General features: G+C 42.5%; 2 long non-coding RNA genes across 4 annotated transcripts in view; one reads left to right on the forward strand and one right to left on the reverse strand.

Moving 5' to 3' along the window:
- The window catches only part of LOC143667011 (uncharacterized), a 23,759-nt gene continuing 5,844 nt past the window's right edge, over positions 1-17,915 (forward strand). The window contains exons 1-3 of one of the 2 annotated variants that reach the window (XR_013167815.1): positions 1-463; positions 1,807-2,057; positions 9,977-14,288. This is a non-coding gene — a long non-coding RNA (uncharacterized LOC143667011). Of the gene's footprint in view, positions 464-1,806; positions 2,058-9,976; positions 14,289-17,915 lie in introns of those variants that run through there. The other variant, XR_013167816.1, reaches the window with a different exon arrangement.
- Positions 11,703-17,915, reverse strand: part of LOC143667010 (uncharacterized) — a 21,397-nt gene continuing 15,184 nt past the window's right edge. The window contains exons 2-3 of one of the 2 annotated variants that reach the window (XR_013167814.1): positions 15,316-15,369; positions 11,703-12,721 (exon numbers count right to left, since the gene is read on the reverse strand). This is a non-coding gene — a long non-coding RNA (uncharacterized LOC143667010). The remainder of the gene's footprint in view (positions 12,722-15,315; positions 15,370-17,915) is intronic. The other variant, XR_013167813.1, reaches the window with a different exon arrangement.

A 17,915-nucleotide genomic window follows, 5' to 3' on the forward strand; every position in this document is an offset into this window, starting at 1 on the left:
GGGCCCCGGGGCCTGCCGGAACCTCCCCTGTAGGTTTTGTGGCTCAGGCTGAGAGTTGAGGTCAGGGGCTTGGGGGTTGGGGAGAAGGATTCCCTAGCCAGGAAACGCGGGGTGCGGAGTCGCTGCCCTACCATTGCGCCCTGGGCGATGTGGAGAGAAGCTCTTTCCCGCTTCCCTCTGTCCCTGGCCAGCCCCGGACCTCAACTCTTACCCTAGAGACCCGGCGCGGGGCCCGGCGCGGGAAGGGACTGTGAGGGTGCGAGGGGAGGGTTTCTGCTCCGAGCGTCCACGGTATCCTGGCTATGAAGAGTCATCATAAATCAACATTGGAGAAGCCACACCGGGAAGAAACGCTTTCGGTGTACAGAATATGGGAAAGCTTTCACACTGAGGTCACATCTCAGTAACCGTATCATCCTTGCACGTGAGAAATGTAATGTTCGAGGGAAACATTTCAGTTCAGGTGATTACCATCTGAAAAGTGAGGAGGGAAAGACAATAAATAGGACGAGTGTGGAAGCGCTTTTGGCCAAAGAGCTCCCAGTCAAGTTCGGAAAGCCACATTGTTATTTTGTGAAACCTTAATGGTGTAATGAGCTTTGCAGTGTTTTATGAGTTTTAACCTTCTTGATATCTGTTGGGAGGGAGAGTGTATGACCAGTTTCGGGAAAACCGGAGAGTTCCTTGCGCCATTCTGAAAAGCACGCTGGAGAGAAACACAAGAAAAGTAATGGATGAGGAAAGAAAGTCTTCACATAGGGCTCATTTCTCATTGACTCTTAGTCAGGTATAGACTCCTGAATGTAATAAATATGAGGCAAACAGTAGTAGTGATCCTGATTTACCTAGGTAATTCATATATGCAAAAAACCCATGATGGGGCCAACAGTTACTTTCATTTGATATAAAGTGAATTAAGAACCCAGCCTTTGGCATGTGACAGGTTTCAGACAGAGATTTCAGTTTTCATCTTCACATAGATAAAGTTGGACTCTTGGCAATATGGCTTGTATCTAAGCACACTATTCCAGAGCTTTCTGTGTGAGGACTGCCCTTTTATGATCTTTTATGTTTCATTGAGATGAGTGATACAAAAATGTTCTTAGTTGGAAGGTTTATTTTCTACAAGACTGCAAGCCTCAGAGACTAATTATCTGAAGATTGCGTTTCATCATAAGGATGATGCCAAATGCAGTGATTTCTGTTTGTCTTTGTATTTACAATTGCTGTTTCTCCATAGGCTTCAGATGCTGCCTTTGGCCACCAGCAGCCCTTATTTACCAGTCTCCTTCCAGACTCAGCTGTGATGTATTACAATCTTCCCTGCAGTAACTTTCAGAAACACAACTCCAAAACTCAAAATAAGTTTTTTCATTTCCAATCTTCATATCCTTCCTTCAGCCAAAACATGCACTGTAGTATTAAAACTTTTCATGCCTTCCTACTCTAGCCATGTCTTTTAGGAAGCCAATTAAATCCCATTGTAGTAAATAATAGTCAACTGTTTGAAGAAAGATAAGCATTTGGCTGTAAGAAGGAATGAAGGTCTGAGACATGCTACAACATAGATGAAACTTAAAATAAGGTGTGTGAAATAAGCAAAGCACATAACCACTGTTGTATGATGTCACCTACATGAGATATCTAAATAAAAATCAATTTAAAAAACCAAACAGCAACAAAAACCAACCAAACAAAAACCCACGATTTCCTTGGTCCATAGAAACAGTGCACTGTTGATCTAGTTTAGTGAACAATTATGCCCCTCACTAAACAAAAATATATTATTTTCATTTTGCTTTATAGATGTGAGCCAGTTTGCTTGGTGCTTTTAATGAACATAAATGATGGATCTACGAAGAAAGGCATTGGAGACAAGACATAAGACAGAGGCATTTTTCTGCCCTTGTACAAAAAAATAATGGTATGACTTCACCACAAAGGCTGCAGCTCTGGTGGCTATCCCTATGGAGAAACAACAGATCCTAGAAAAGTTCCAGATAAAGGAAACTACAGAAGTTATGGTGAACCTACAGTTGAATCTGCCAAATCCCAAGGTAAGACAGTGAAAAAGAGACACAGGCTCTTTGAAGTCAGAGTGATGTAAGGAGGGGGAAGATAATCAAAGCATTCTTGTTCTGATGGTAGTAACCTAATCAGAGTATACTTGCTCTCATGGTAGTAAACTGAAGGACTACTTACAGAGATACAGCAAATATAGCAGATAAAAAAAAAAATTCACTCAGGGATATGCAAATGTGAGCATCAAAATGGAGAAACTACAATGTTTTTAAATTGATGGCAATGACAATTTTACCTCTTCACGACACATTTGTCCCTTGGTACCTCTGACAGAAGTAGAGCAATGAAGCATGATAAATCTTGAGTCTGATGCAGTATGGCAACTACTTGGTTTTGTCTGTGGCTAGGAATATTACAAGTATATATATCACTGATCATAAGGGCGCCCAGGAGAAAGCATGACTAGATGAACACAAACTCATCGCTAACCCTAGATAAATAGGCTTAACAAACCTATACTGGTGCATCAGGGCAATAGTATAACTTGGACATAAGAGAAACAAAAGTTGTATTGCTGTATACCTGATACTGTAATTATTGTTGGATTAAGTATTTTACCTGCCTTATGTATTTACAATAACTACTTAAGAGTATACCCCAATTGTACAGTTGGACAGTCTGAGTCTCAAAAAGGTAACCAGGGCGGTGCTTGGTTCAGTGGTAGAATTCTTGCCTACCAAACGGAGACCTGGGTTCAATTCCCAGACCATGCATCTTCCCCCACCCCCCACCCCCAAAAAAAGGTAACCAAATTTATCATGGTCAGATAGGTAGTAAGAGTTAGATTAAAGATTGAAACTCTGATCTGCCCAGCTCTAAAGCCTGAGTCCTTTCACCCCAGCATGCTACCTTCTGTGTACCTTCTTTTATTGTATTTTTCTATAAATATTTATACTCTATGTTTAGATAGTGCTTTAAGTTTCTGAAGCATTGCCATATGGTCTTCTAAAGCTCTGCAGGGAAAGCACAGATGAAGAAATGGAGGTACAGAGATATTATGGCTTGGCCATAACTAGTTAACTCTGTAGTGGAACCAGGAATCTCAGATCGGAGGGAAAAGGAAAAAAATGGATGTGGATACAAAAATTATAAATTTGGTGGTAGGAATGTGCAGTTTATCAATTAATTTTCTCAGTTAAGTAAACTTAAATACAAGGTGAGATCATCTGCTAAAAGTGGGATTAAGGGAAGGTGGGGGATATTAAGAACTTCCCTATGTGAAATTATTATCTGTTATAAAACTGCTGTTCTTATAAATCTGGGCACCTGACACCATAGCAGGCTTTTAAAAATACCCCATTAGGTAATTTTTGTGCTACCTCACATCTTCTGTCCAACTAAATCACTCGAGCAAATGTTCACTGTATACATTGGACCTGTCAGTTCTGTGGGAGATAAACCACAGATGTATGTAGATCTGTGGTACAGTTATACTTAAAGCATTATAAGGGAATTGTCTTAAACTATGTGTTATATAAGTTAAAAAGGTCAGAGAATGTTATCGGTGGGATCTGGAGAGAGCATAGTACCAAGTTGTCTGTCCCTGGAAGGGGAGGGCTGATGACCATCTGTCAAGGATCTTGGAACGGTCCTGTATTGGATGGGAAATTGGACCAAATGATCTCATACTCTTTGTGTTCTAGAGATCTTCCAACACGTCTGGAGGTCAAGCCAGGTCAAGAAGGTGTTATGGAAAATATGGCTTTGAAATGCAGGTGGATCTTGGAATACCATGGGATGTTGTCATGGTCAGATTCATGGGTCATCTTGGCCAAGTGGTGGTACCTGTTTGTCTGGTTGTGCAAGTGCTGGCTTGTCTGTTGCAATGAGGACATTTCATAGAATTAAATCATGATCATGTCAGCTGCATCCACAGCTGATTCCGTTTGTCATCAGCCAAAGGGAAGTGTCTTCTGCAATGAGTGATGGTTAATCTAATCACTGAAAGCCTTATAAGGAGGATTCAAAAGAGACAGGCTCTATTCCTGCTTCGGCTGCTGAGCCTCTCCTGTGGAGTTCATCCAGACCCTCCATTGGAATTGTCAGCTTCACAACCTGTCCTGAAGATTTTTGACTATGTGTTCCCGTGGTCACATGAGACACTTCTATAAATTTTGTATTTGCGAGTTTTTCCTGTTGATTCTGTTTCTCTAGAGAACCCTAGCTAATACATCTTGGTACCAGGAGTGGTTCTTAAGAAGCAGAATCTTAAAAATGGGTTTTATGAATGCTTTTCTACTCTGACTTGGACTCAAAGGCACTAAGAACTCTGATTCCCATAATCAGAATGACACTCCCAATCCATGGAGTGAGTTGGCAAAAGAGATAGTCAAAATATCACCGTTCAATTCTCCTAATGCTTCGCTTGTTCGAAGCCAGGCTCTGGGGGATAATGTTTTTGATGCCTTTACAGAATTTTGTGGAAATAAGAGGTATGGAGATGTTGGCTGGTTGTTGTTAGATACACTGGCTACATTAAGGAGTGAAAGGGATGGGTTTAAGACTTCAAACAAGAAGCTTAAGCACTGTCTAACAGATGTAGACGTTTCTATGATTATCCTGAAGGAAAATCTTATTTTCTGTAGCTGTAGACTTGAGAGATCTCTGAAAATCAGACTTAGAATCTTATTGTTAGAGTAGCAACTTTACAACATAAACTGAAATCTCAATGTTGCATGGTGTCTGCCGTTAAAGTGAGGGCATTGATTGGAAAGGAATGGGACCCTGAAAAATGGGATGGTGACATATGGATTGATGATGTCAGAGGTGAGGTTGAAACCCTAGGTCATGCTGAGTCTTCTCTAGATAACCCTGTAATAGTTTGCCCAGAGGACATAACTGCCCCACCTCCAGCCTGCCTTGAGGAGTTGGCCACTAAACCTCCTCCTGAAGGGATTAGCCCTAGAGTGATTAATCCTGTCTCACCAGATGAAACTACAAATGAAGGCCCTGAAGCAAATAGCTTGGAAGATATTTTTTTAAATTCTTTTCATGACCCACCCCCACTACCCCTCATTTCTTCCAGACCTATAACTACACTAAAGTCCCAAAAGGCCCCTAAAGGTGAGATACAAAGTATCACACATGAGGAGGTATGTTATACTCCAAAAGAACTGTGTGAGTTTTCCAGTTTATATAGACAGAAATCAGGGGAATATGTGTGGCAATGGATTTTAAGGGTGTGGGATAATGATGGAAGGAATATTAGGCTGGATCAGGCTGAATTTATTGACATGGGCCCACTAAGCAGAGATTCTGCATTCAGTGTTATAGCTCAAGGGGTTAGAAAAGGTGTTAACAGTTTGTTTGGATGGTTGGTTGAAACATAGATCAAAAGGTGGCCAACTTTACCTGAGGTTGAAATTCGAGAACTGCCCTGGTATAATGTAGATGAGGGGATCCAGAGGCTTAGAGAGATTGGAATGTTAGAGTGAATTTATCATGTAAAGCCTGCTCTTACACCCCAGGAATGTCCAGAGGATGCATCTTTTACCAGAATAGTGAAAAATAAATTTGTGAGAACTAGCACCATCATCCCTGAAGAGCTCTGTGGTTGCATTTCTCTATAGGTCAGATATTTCTGTAGGAACTGCTGTCACTGAGCTGGAATCCTTAAACACAATGGGGATGATGGGATCCCGAGTTGGCAGAAGCCAGGTGGCAGCACTTAATTGCCAAAGACAGGGTAGATGTGGCTATTATAATAGACAGCAAACTCAAAACAAGCATCAAAATTATATGACTCACAGAGATTTGTGGCATTGGCTAGTAAATCATGGGATACCTAGAAATACAATAGAAGGGCAGTCTACTAAATTCTTGTTCGAGCTGTATAAACAAAAGAGTTCTAGGTCAAGCAAACAGAAGTCTAACCTGAATTGCAAAAACACAGAGTCACGGTCCCTTAATCAATTACCAGACTTGGGACAGTTTACAGTCCCAGAGCCCCTTGAATGAAGAGGAGGCCGCGTCCCTTTGGGGAAGAACCCTGTTGCACTGCCACAAATTTATATTGTTAATCTTCCTCCAAGCCTTCCCCAAGGAGACCGATGGCCGTTTACCAGGGTAACTGTGCATTGGGGAAAAGGAAATTATCAGATATTTTGGGGATTATTAGACACTGGTTTGGAAGTGACATTAATTCCAGAGGACCCAAAACGTCACTCTGGTCCACCAGTCAGAGTAGGGGCTTATGGAGGCCAGGTGATCAATGGAGTTTTAGCTCAGTTCTGTCTAACTGTGGGTCCAGTGGGCCCCTGGACCCATTCTGTAGTTATTTCCCCAGTTCCGGAATGTATAATTGGTATAGACATACTGAGCAACTGGGAGAATCCCCACATTGGCTCTCTAACTCTTGCAGTGAGGGCTATTATGGTGGGAGAAGGCCAAGTGGAAGCCACTAGAACTGCCTCTACCTAGCAAGATAGTAAATCAGAAGCAATACTGGATTCCTGAATGGATTGCAGCAATTACTGCCACTCTGAAGGACTTGAAGGATGCAGGGGTGGTGATTCCCAACACATCCCCATTTAACTCTCCTATTTGGCCTGTACAGAAAACAGATGGATCTTGGAGGATGACAGTCAATTATTATAAGCTCAACCAGGTGGTAACTCCAATTGCAGTTGCTGTTCCAGATGTAGTATCATTGCTTGATCAAATCAATACATCCCCTGGTACCTGGTGTGCAGCTATTGATCTGACAAATGCTTTTTTTCTCAATAGCTATTAGTAAGGACCACCAGAAACAGTTTGCTTTCAGCTGGCAAGGTCAGCAATATACTTTCACTTTCCTACCTCAGGGGTATATCAACTCTCCAGCCCTATGTCATAATCTTGTCTGCAGGGACCTTGATCATTTCTCCCTCCCACAAGACATCACACTGGTCCATTATATTGATGATATCGTGTTGATCGGACCTAGTGAGCAAGAAGTAGCAACTACTCTAGACTTACTGGTAAGGCATTTGCGTGTCAGAGGATGGGAGATAAATCCAACAAAAATACAGGGGACTTCCACCTCAGTGAAATTTCTAGGTGTCCAGTGGTGTGGGGCATGTTGAGATATACCTTCTAAGGTGAAGGATAAGTTGCTGCATCTGGCCCCTCCCACAACCAAAAATGCACAATGCCTAGTTGGTCTCTTTGGATTTTGGCAACAACATATTCCTCTTTTGGGTGTGCTACTCCGGCCTATTTATTGAGTGACCAGAAAAGCTGCTAATTTTGAGTGGGGACCTGAACAAGAGGAGGCTCTGCAACAGGTCCACGCTGCTGTACAAGCTGCTCTGCCACTTGGGTGTATGATCTAGCAGATTCAGCGGTGCTGGAAGTGTCAGTGGCAAATAAGAGATGCTGTCTGGAGCCTTTGGCGGGCCCCTATAGGAGAATCACAACACAGACCATTAGTATTTTGGAGCAAAACCTTACCATCTGCTGCAGATAACTACTCTCCTGTTGAGAAACAGCTTTTGGCCTGTTACTGGGCCTTAGTAGAGACTGAATGCTTAGCCATGGGCCACCAAGTTACCATGAGACCTGAGTTGCCTATCATGAGATGGGTGTTGTCTGACCCACCAAGCCATAACGTTGAGCATGTGCAGCAGCACTCTATTGTAAAATGAAAATGGTATATACAAGATACGGCCAGAGTACATCCTGAAGGCACAAGTAAGTAACATGAAGAAGTGGCCCAAATACCCATGGTCTCCACTCCTGCCACATTATCTTCTCTTTCCCAGACCAGAGCTCTGGCCTCTTGGGGAGTACCTTATAGTGAATTGACTGAAGAGAAAACTCGGGCCTGGTTTACAGATGGTTCAGCATGATGTGCAGGTACCACCCGAAAGTGGACAGCTGCAGCACTACAACCCCTTTCTGGGGTGTCCTTGAAGGACAGTGGTGAGGGGAAATCCTCCCAGTGGGCAGAACTTCGAGCATTGCACCTGGTTGTTCATTTTGCTTGGAAGGAAAACTGGCCAGAAGTATGTTTGTATACTGACTCATGGGCCATTGCTAATGGTTTGGCTGGATGGTCAGGGACTTGGAAAGATCATAGTTGGAAAATTGGTGACAAAGAGGTCTGGGGAAGAAGTATGTGGATAGACCTTTCTGAGTGAACTAAAAACATGAACATATTTGTGTCCCGTGTGAATGCGCACCAGAGGGTGACTTCAGCAGAGGAAGGTTTTAATAATCAAGTGGATAAGATGACCCGTTCTCTGGATTGCAGTCAGCCTCTTTCCCCAGCAACTCCTGTCATTGCCCAATGGGCTCATGAACAAAGTGGTCATGTTGGTAGGGATGGAGGTTATGCATGGGCTCAGCAACATGGACTTCCAGCCACCAAGGCCGATTTGGCTACAGCCACTGCTGAGTGCCCCATCTGCCACAGAAGAGACCTACCCTCAGCTCCCGATATGGCACCATTCCCCGAGGTGACCAGTCAGCTACATGGTGGCAGGCTGATTACATTGGACCACTCCCTTCATGGAAGGGGCAGTGATTTGTTCTAACTGGAATAGACGCATACTCTGGATATGGGTTTGCTTTCCCTGCATGCAGTGCTTCTGCCAAAACTACCATCCGTGGGCTTACAGAATTCCTTATACATTGTCATGGTATTCCACGTAGCATTGCTTCTGATCAAGGAACACACTTCACAGCAAATGAAGTGCGGGAATGGGCACATGCTCATGAAATTCTCTGGTCTTACCATGTTCCCCATCATCCAGAGGCAGCTGGATTGATAGAATGCTGGAATGGCCTTTTGAAAACTCAATTATAGTGCCAAGTAGGTGGCAGTACCTTGAAAGGCTGGGGTAATGTTCTCCAGGAAGCTGTATATGCTCTGAATCAGTGTCCGCTGTATGGTGCTGTTTCTCCCATTGCCAGGATCCATGGGTCCAGGAACCAAGGGGTGGAAATGGGAGTGGTACCACTCACTATTATCCCTAATGATCCACTAGGAAAATTTTTGCTTCCTGTCCCTGCGACCCTGAGCTCTGCCGGTCTACAGGTTTTAGTTCCAAAATGGGGAGTGCTTCCTCCAGGAGAAACAACAATGATTCCATTGAACTGGAATCTAAGACTGCCACCTGGTCACTTTGGCTTACTTATGCCACTGGATCAACAAGACAAGAAGGGGATTACATTATTGTCTGGGGTGATTGACCCTGACTGTCAGGGGTAGTAGGACTACAACTACATAATAGAGGTAAAGAAGAGTTTTCTTGGAATATAGGAGATCCCCTGGGGCATCTTTTAGTACTCCCATGCCCTGTGATTAAAATAAATGGAAAACTGCAACAACCCAGGTAGTTCATTGGCAGGACTACCTATGGCTCTGAAACTTCAGGAATGAAGGTTTGGGTCACCCCACCAGGCAAAGAACCATGGCCAGCTGAAGTGCTTGCTGAGGGTAAAGGGAACATGGAATGGGTAGTAGAAGAAGGTAGTGATAAATATGAACTTTGACCACGTGATCAGTTACAGAAACAAGGACTGTAATGCTGTTCTGTTCATGTTATACTATTTAAGTTGTAAGATATCAAGTTTAAGAATGAATATTACCCAAGGATTTGCACCCTATTCTGGAGAGATTTAATGTGTTTCCAGTTATATGCAGGACAGTTGAGTATTATTAGGTGAAACAAAAAAATGTGTTTTATTGTTTTTTATTTAGAATTAGGTATCGTTTAAGGTGGTATGTATAGCTGCCAAGTTGACAAGGGGTGGACTGTCATGGTCAGGTTCATGTGTCAACTTGGCCAAGTTGTGGTATCTGTCTGTCTGGTTGGGCAAGTGCTGGCCTGTCTGTTGCGATGAGAACATTTCATAGAATTAAATCATGACCATGTCAGCTGCATCCACAGCTGATTCCATTTGTCATCAGCCAAAGGGGAGTGTCTTCTGCAATGAGTGATGGTTAATCTAATCACTGGAAGCCTTTTAAGGAGGATTCAGAAGAGACAGGATCTATTCCTGCTTCGGCTGGCAAGCCTCTCCTGTGGAGTTTGTCCAGACCCTCCATCAGAATCATCGACTTCACAACCTGCCCTGCAGATTTTGGACTCTGTGTTCCTGTGGTCACGTGAGACACTTTTATAAATTTTGTATTTGCGAGTGTTCCCTGTTGATTCTGTTTCTCTAGAGAACCCTAACTAATACAGGTGTTAATATCTATTTCTGCTGTCCATACAAAAGCCCCCAAAGATCCCTCTGTCCCTTCTTCCTGGGCTGTCTCAGCAATCATAATCTGCTAGGGAAAGGTCCAAATTTGAATTTGACTCTATTTCCTGAAGGGCTTTACAGCCAGCAACTGAACAGACCTAACAAGAGAATTGAATCAAATTTAGACTGCTTAAGCATCCTACAAAGATAACTCCTTTCAGCATCATAGTGATGTGGGAGCAGGTTCTAAAAACTGGAAACTCAGTATCAGTAGTGGTGAGTTTTGCAGTTGTGGGTGTGCATAAGAAAAGTCTCCATCTCTTCACTTTGAAAGGAGTTATCATCAAAGTCAAAAAGCCTCAGAGGTCATGAGAAACCCTATTCTTTTTTTCCCCAAATCTCCACCCTACTCTGCCAACTTAACTTTCCAGATTTTGCCTGAACTCTTTTTTCCCAAGTTACAAGCCTCTTCCTGGGGAAGAGGGTGCTGCAAAAGGTTCAGGTACAAAATGGGGACAGATAATAGAGTGTTAATAAAATTCCTCTTCTAGCTTAATTTGACTCCAGTCCCCTGAATTGTCTTCACACAGGTGTTCGTAGTGTATGTTATAACACTAGCACTTATTTTACTTATATTGTCTTTTGTGAATCACTTTTTCCCTGTGAGCCTGTGTATGCTATCTTGTCCCTGAGGCAGAGAGCTAACCAAAGATGTTTTATCCTTCCCTTCTCCCTCCTCAGAGCCTAAAACAGGAAAAGATTCCCAGTGGCTGACACTGAGATGGCACGTGCTCTACCCTCCTTTCCCAATATTGCTATTCCTATCCCCCTTTTCACCTTTTTTGTCCCCCTAGAAGTATACTATGTGGGCCTTTTCTTTCAGTGTCTTGTCCAAAGTATTTACTCTAGTGAGTAGAGACACTGGAGAAAAGTCCAGTGTATGGGATCAGCATAAAAAGTAAGAAGATAGAGGAGTGTATTTTGGCAGCCAAAAGGAATAACCCAAAAGATGGGAGGAAGTTAGAGTTTATCTTTGTTTTAGTTTAATACTATATATATTCTATACCTAATAATCTTTCAGCAATATCACACAAAACACTTGTACTTCATAAAAACCTCAGGGTGGTTGTTAACTTTGCTAATATTTGCCTGAAGGATCAAACATGCTTAGCCAGGGACAGCAAAAAAAGCCAAAATAGGGCAAAGGAAGGTTAGAGAAAACTCTCAGAGTTCATCTTAAAAAAAATCAGAGGTTATGCATAAGATAACCCTATTATAAATTTCAAGGATTGTGTTCTTTCCTTGGACTCAATATCCCTCACCCCACTCAGTGTTTTTCTCCCCCACTGGCTGAAATTTAAATATAGGAAATTGAAAGTAAGAAGACCTTCTATCCCCTATGCTGGGTTGTCTATTTGGTACCCATGCAGTTAATCCTGGGGTAAAGGAAAATCTCAGAGAGCTTTGCTTCTGTGGTATTTTATTCATGAGACAAGTCACATTTGGGGTAGTGGATTCTTTTTCTGCAGGGTATAGTTGCTTTTCACCCAGGAAATGTAAACTTCTAGAACTTCTCCCTGTGAAGCCATTTCTGAGCTGGTGGATTACTGGAATCTTAAAAGATAAATGCTGTGACCAAAGATCTCACATGCATGGCACTGGTTAGGTTTCTCTTTTGGGGGAATTCTATAATATAATACTAACTTTCCAACATTGAAGATTTGTTGAGCTTCTTTACTGTGCACCACAAAGGCCATACTGAGACCCACCTTCACACACCCACTGCACTATGAGAATATCTGCCTATTTGGGTTCTCTAGTGCACAGTGAAGCTTGAGCTTGACCTGAAGCTTTTCCCACACTCATCACAGGACAGTTCCTCCTTATAGGTAGTGATGAGGGCTGAGAGCCACCTGAAGCTTTTCCCACTCACTATATTTTGCTGTTTCAGTGTGAATTCACTGATACATCAGCCGAGTGGCACATGTATGGTTTTTTCAGAATCAGGGAATTGATACAACCACTCCTTGATGTGGTGCATAGTGAGGCTTGAGCTAGAGCTAAAGCTTTTCCTGCACTTGCCTCACACTGGGGTTCTCCTGGGTGTGCACCCCAGCTGTGCTCTGGCTGAGGATTTTCCTCACATTCCTTCCACTAATAGGACTTTCCTCTGCATGGGTCTTCTAAGGGTAGATCAACTCTGCCTTCTATTCTAGGTTTTCTCTATTCGCCCCTGTATGGTGTATGGAAACAGCAAGGACAGTACTTTCATTTAAACATTTTTCTTGGGTCATTTTCCCAGGCATGTCTCTGTGTGTCTCCACATTGCCTTGCTCTAAAATTTCCTTTCATGGCCTCACCCACCGTCATGGGTATGCTGGGTTTATCCTAATAATGTCCAGCAGTTTTGCTTTTTCCACCATTTCCTGCTTTGAAGCCTTTTCAGTATTTTTCTTCACTTTTGAATCTGAAGAGAAAAGTGAGAAGTGAAAGCATTAATTTTGACATAGGACTTGGAATTGGAACAATAGAGTAGATTAAGTTAAAGTATACTTCCTCAGAATAAGGGAATTGGCAGAGCTCAAAGGCAGTGATAGCAGATGGATATGTGGGGGTGGATGCCTGTCCAAACAAGGCCTGGACAAGGTCTTTCCATTGGCTTAATTATATGGACTGGTTCTAGATGTTCATTTTACAGTCTGTTTTGTATGTACTTCCTCGCTGAAGACCTTATTGGCTAATTTCACCTTCCTGTGCTCCATTGTCCCTCATTTACTTGAAATTACTCATTTGTAATCCCCTTTTAAAAATTTAACAGTGTATAGCACTTATTATATGTAAATGCACTGCATATATTAATTCGTTTAATTCTTACAGCACCCTTATTGGGTAGGTATTATTATTAACATCATAGAGGAGAAAACTGAGGCCCAGAGAAGTTAAGTATCTTGCTCAAGTACTGGCTGGTTTGTGGCAGAGCCAGGATTCCATCCCAGGCAGAATGGCTTCAGGGTTTGTACTCTTCAAACTTCTTGTTTGGGTGTGCTTGATCTCTCAGGCTTAGAAAGCAAATTTTGAAGACCAAATATCATGCCTCTCATTCCTGTGAGTTCTTCATAGAGCCCAAGTATATATTTGCAGAAACCCTAGAGAAAAGTGGTGTATTAAGTACTTAAGATGAAGAGTTCAGTATCTTCTAAACTAGCTGAAGAATAGATGGTCTCCTCTTCTCTGAAACTGCAAACTCAAGCACCATGGAACAATACTGGTTTTGCCAGTCCCAGGCTGGGAGCCCAGCTGTACTGATTTGAAAGGATTATATGCCCTAGAAAAGCAATATTTTAATCCTGATCCATCTTGTGGAGGCAACCATTTCTTTTAATCCCTATTCAGCACTGTAGGTTGGAAACTTGATTCGATTATCTCCATAGAGATGTGACTCACCTAATTATGGGTAATAGCTTTGATTAGAGGGAGATGTGACTCCACCCACTCCAAGTGAGGCCTTGATTAGTTTACTGGAATCCTTTAAAAGAGGAAACATTTTGAAAAGAGCCACGAGAGCCCACACAGCCAGAGACCTTTGGAGATCAAGAAGGAATATGCCCCCGAGGAATTTCATGAAAAAAGAAGGCTGGAGAGAAAGCTAGCAGGCATTGCCATGTTCACCATGTGCCCTTCCAATTGAAGGAAAGGCTGAGCTTATGAATAAGTATAGTTGCATAGATCAGATCTTCGGTGACTTATTTTTATTTAATGATAGAACTAACAATAGTAATAAGCCCAATTGATTTTTCACTTAAATACTAAGCAATATTTTCTTAAACAAAACTGTGTTAAGAACAAAAACCTGGAGAGAAGTTATGGTCTAAAAGATGATTGCAATGTGATTTTTCACATATCACTGTGTATACCCTGGTAATTTTTACACTGCGATATCGAGGTGCTTTATTGCTATACAAGATAGATTTTCTGTTAGGTAGACCTTGATCTAATCCTATCTCTGCCACTTGGTAAGTATGACAATGGACCAGTTACTTAGTTTTCTGAGCCCCTTCCTCATCTGTAAAATATAAAAATAACAGCTTCTTACAGTGTTCCTGTGAGAACTGAAAATGAAAAATCTCTCTCTAGGGCCAGACACATAGAAGGTACTCTGTAAATGTAAGATTGCTTCCTTCTTCTTGTCTCTCCCATGGCTGTGCCCCTTTAGGTTTCTGGGTTTGGTCCTATATGGGAACAGGTGCACCCACTGCTGCCTTGTTCTGCCCTCAACCTCAGCCATCTGGAGAGTGAATCCTGATGATGGGATATCAGTACTGAGATTGCTAGTCTTGGGGGGCAGGGGTAGGGTGGGGTGGGGTTGGGGAGAGGGAATCCCACGTGTCCCAGGAGGAAATACCATAGAGAAATGATCTCTTGCCCACTCTTTCCTCAACCCATAACAGTGACCCAGCTTTCCCTTTCAGACCCAGAGGGTCATGCCAAACCAGAAGCCCCCAGGCTATGGTCTAGGCAAGCCTGAAACCTTAACTGAGTGAGAACTTGGTTATTATTTTGCTCATTTAGGAGTTGTGACCTAAACCCAGCTAGACCAACCGCTCTGGCAGGGTTCCCAGGGATAGGGGTGGTAGGGTCAAGTCTTTTCCCTGCAATGATTGACCTGGGCTCTGGCTTGTCAGCCACCATGACAGTTGCCTGCCTAGGGACATGGAAGCCCGGTGGCAATTAGAGAGTCAGGCGGAACTCAGGCGTGGACCCCTGTACTCCATGGGGTCTGCAGCGGAGAGGAGTCCTGGTGGGAGCCTGCACCTGGTTGGGTGGCTGGATGAGACAATTTTGAGGCCCAGGCCTTGTCCATGATCTGTGAAGGAGCCACCTAACACCTGGGGGCATGTGAGCGGTTGTGCCCATGGGGCAGGAGTCCCCACCCTGGGCAGTGGCAGGGGAAGGCTTGGACCCCGGGGGTGCCCAATGCACCCCTAGCCTGGCGAGCATGAGCATTAGCGTGGGGCAGGGTGGGGGGTGGTGGGTGAGGCCGAGGAAGAAGAGAAAGGGTACCTGGGCTATATCCAGCCAGGCTGGGGTAACATCCCTTCTCCATCCATGAAACCCCTAAATTGGAGAGATACATTTGGGTTAGAAAAAGCCAGGTTGCACATTGAGCCCTGCAAGCACCTAAGGTGGCAAAGTGATGGCCTCTGTCTGATGTGGCCCACAGATGGGCTTGTTTTGGCTCCCATTATGTTTTAGAAATCTCTGGGCAACATTTAAAGATTAGGAGATTTCACCTAAATATCTGGTTTTCTGACTTCTTTTGAAAAATCAGCTCTGGTAGCATGGGCCTGAATTCCCACATGGAAACTGCTAGAATTACTTAGTTGCTGCCTACTTTGTTCCCTCTTCATTTCTTCCCTAACAGAAGGGCTGAATTTCAGATAACCAGTTATCATTGGGAGCACACTCGGGCTTCACTCATTAGATTTTCTTGTCTGGCTCTGTAGGCATTTTAGACTATAAACCTCATTTGAAGATCCTGGAAGACAGGAATGCCTTATACATCTTTGCCACACAGCCTAGTGCAGTACTTTGTACATAGCAGGCTTTAGTAAATGTGCATTAAATTGGTTTGCATTGCTCAGGCAGGGCTGCTGCAGTTGAAGCAACTCTAGCCTCTTCACAAGCATCTGTGACCCTCAGGTGACGCAGCAAAGATCTGGGGCATTGAAAACTGCAACTCTGAATCACTTGATTTCTCAACCTGTACTTTGTGAATTACAGAGTCCAAGTCCGCCCGTTTGGACAGCTTCATTTCATCTGGGATGCCTAAGCTCTTCCCTAGATCCATCCACAAAAATAAAACATAGGATAGAGGGTATGTGAGGGTAAGAGTGGAAGAGGGAGGGGAAAAGGAAACTTTTGTTAAGGTTCTTTTGGTTAACAGTAATAAAAACAGAACTGACATTGTAAGCAAAAAAAAAAAAGTGTGTGTGTGTGTGTGTGTGTGTGTGTGTGTGTGGTGGAATCAATGGCTTACGTAACTGTGAAGACTAGAGGTGTCTGGATCTTGGTGCTCAAAAGATGTCATAATGAATCCTCTTCATCTCTTGGTTGTGCTTTCGTCTGAGTTGGCTTCAATCTCAGGCAGTGACTCTCCCTCTTTCCTTGCAGAGCCCCCGGCTTAAATCCTAGCATCTCCAGTGAAAAGAGGGTTCCGCTTTTTAATAACCTCAGCAAAAATTCTGAGGCTTTCTTTGGGATAGCATAAGTCACATATCCATCACTGAACTAATTTCTGTGGCCAGTTGAATGGAATGTTCCAGGTCTGAGTAACTGACCCACCTCAGGAGTCTGGATGGAAGTTTTTGACCTCACCTGAACTGCACGGACTGGGAGTCGGGGAGAGGCACTTCTTTACAAAGAAAAGAAAACCACTCTTCACTGGAGAACTAATAGTAATAGTTAAGGAAACGGAAAGGTTTCAGATTAATTGTTTAGAGTCAAACAGCTAAACATTAGTTGGGAACAGACTTTCCATTAAGGCAAATCAAGTGACCCAGTCTTCTGTCTAGCCATGCAAACCTAATTTTTTTTAAATTAATTTTTTAATTTTGGCAATTGTTAAATCCTTTACAGGAAAAGAGTTAACATATAAATGAATAAACTAAAGAAAAGCATATGTTGATATACTGTAGTGCCAATATATATATATATTACTTTTTTATTGTATAATATATATACAAAGCAAAGAAAGAAAAATGCAATAGTTTTCAAAGCACTCTTCACCAAGTAGTTACAGGACAGATCCCAGAGTCTATGGACTACTACACCATCCTCTCAGATTTTTCCTTCTAGTTGCTCCAGAATATAGGAGGCTAGAAGGAATATATTTTATCACAATCGACTTTTTTTCTTTTTTGTGAAAAATAACATATATACAAAAGAGCACATTGATTGTACACCATGTATGGAATGTATGTATGTGATGGTTTCTCAATAAAAGGTTTTTTAAAAATAATTTTTAAAAAGCACTAAAATAATTTAAAAATAATTTTAAAAAAGCACTAAATTTCAAAGCACAGCACAATGGTTAGTGATAAAACAGATTTCAGAGTTTGACATGGGTTACAATTCCACAGTTTTAGGTTTTTACTTCTAGCTGCTCTAAGATACTGGAGACTAAATGAAATACCAATTTAATGATTCAGAATTCATATTCTTTTGTCAAACCCTACCTTCTCTGTATGTTCTAGTTTGCTAGCTGCTGGAATGCAATATACCAGAAACAGAATAGCTTTTAAAAATGGGAATTTAATGAGTTGCTAGTTTACAGATCTAAGGCTAAGAAAAAAAATGTCCCAATTAAAACAAGTCTAATCTTTGATTGGAAATGTCCAGTCAAAGGCATCCAGGGAAAGATAGCTCTCTCTCAAGTGAGAAGGCACATGAACAAAGTCAGGGCTTCTCCTCTCATCTGGAAAGGCACGTGGCAAACATGGCATCATCTGCTAGCTTTCTCTCCTGGCTTCCTGTTTCATGAAACTCCCTGGGAGGCGTTTTCCTTCTTCATCTCCAAAGGTCGCTGGCTGGTGAACTCTGCTTCTCTTGGCTACATCATTCTGCTCTGCTCTCTCTAAATAGCTGTCATTTTCCAAAATGTT

The sequence above is a fragment of the Tamandua tetradactyla genome, chromosome 23 (assembly GCF_023851605.1).
Source record: "Tamandua tetradactyla isolate mTamTet1 chromosome 23, mTamTet1.pri, whole genome shotgun sequence".
NCBI classification, from domain to species: Eukaryota; Metazoa; Chordata; class Mammalia; order Pilosa; family Myrmecophagidae; genus Tamandua; species Tamandua tetradactyla.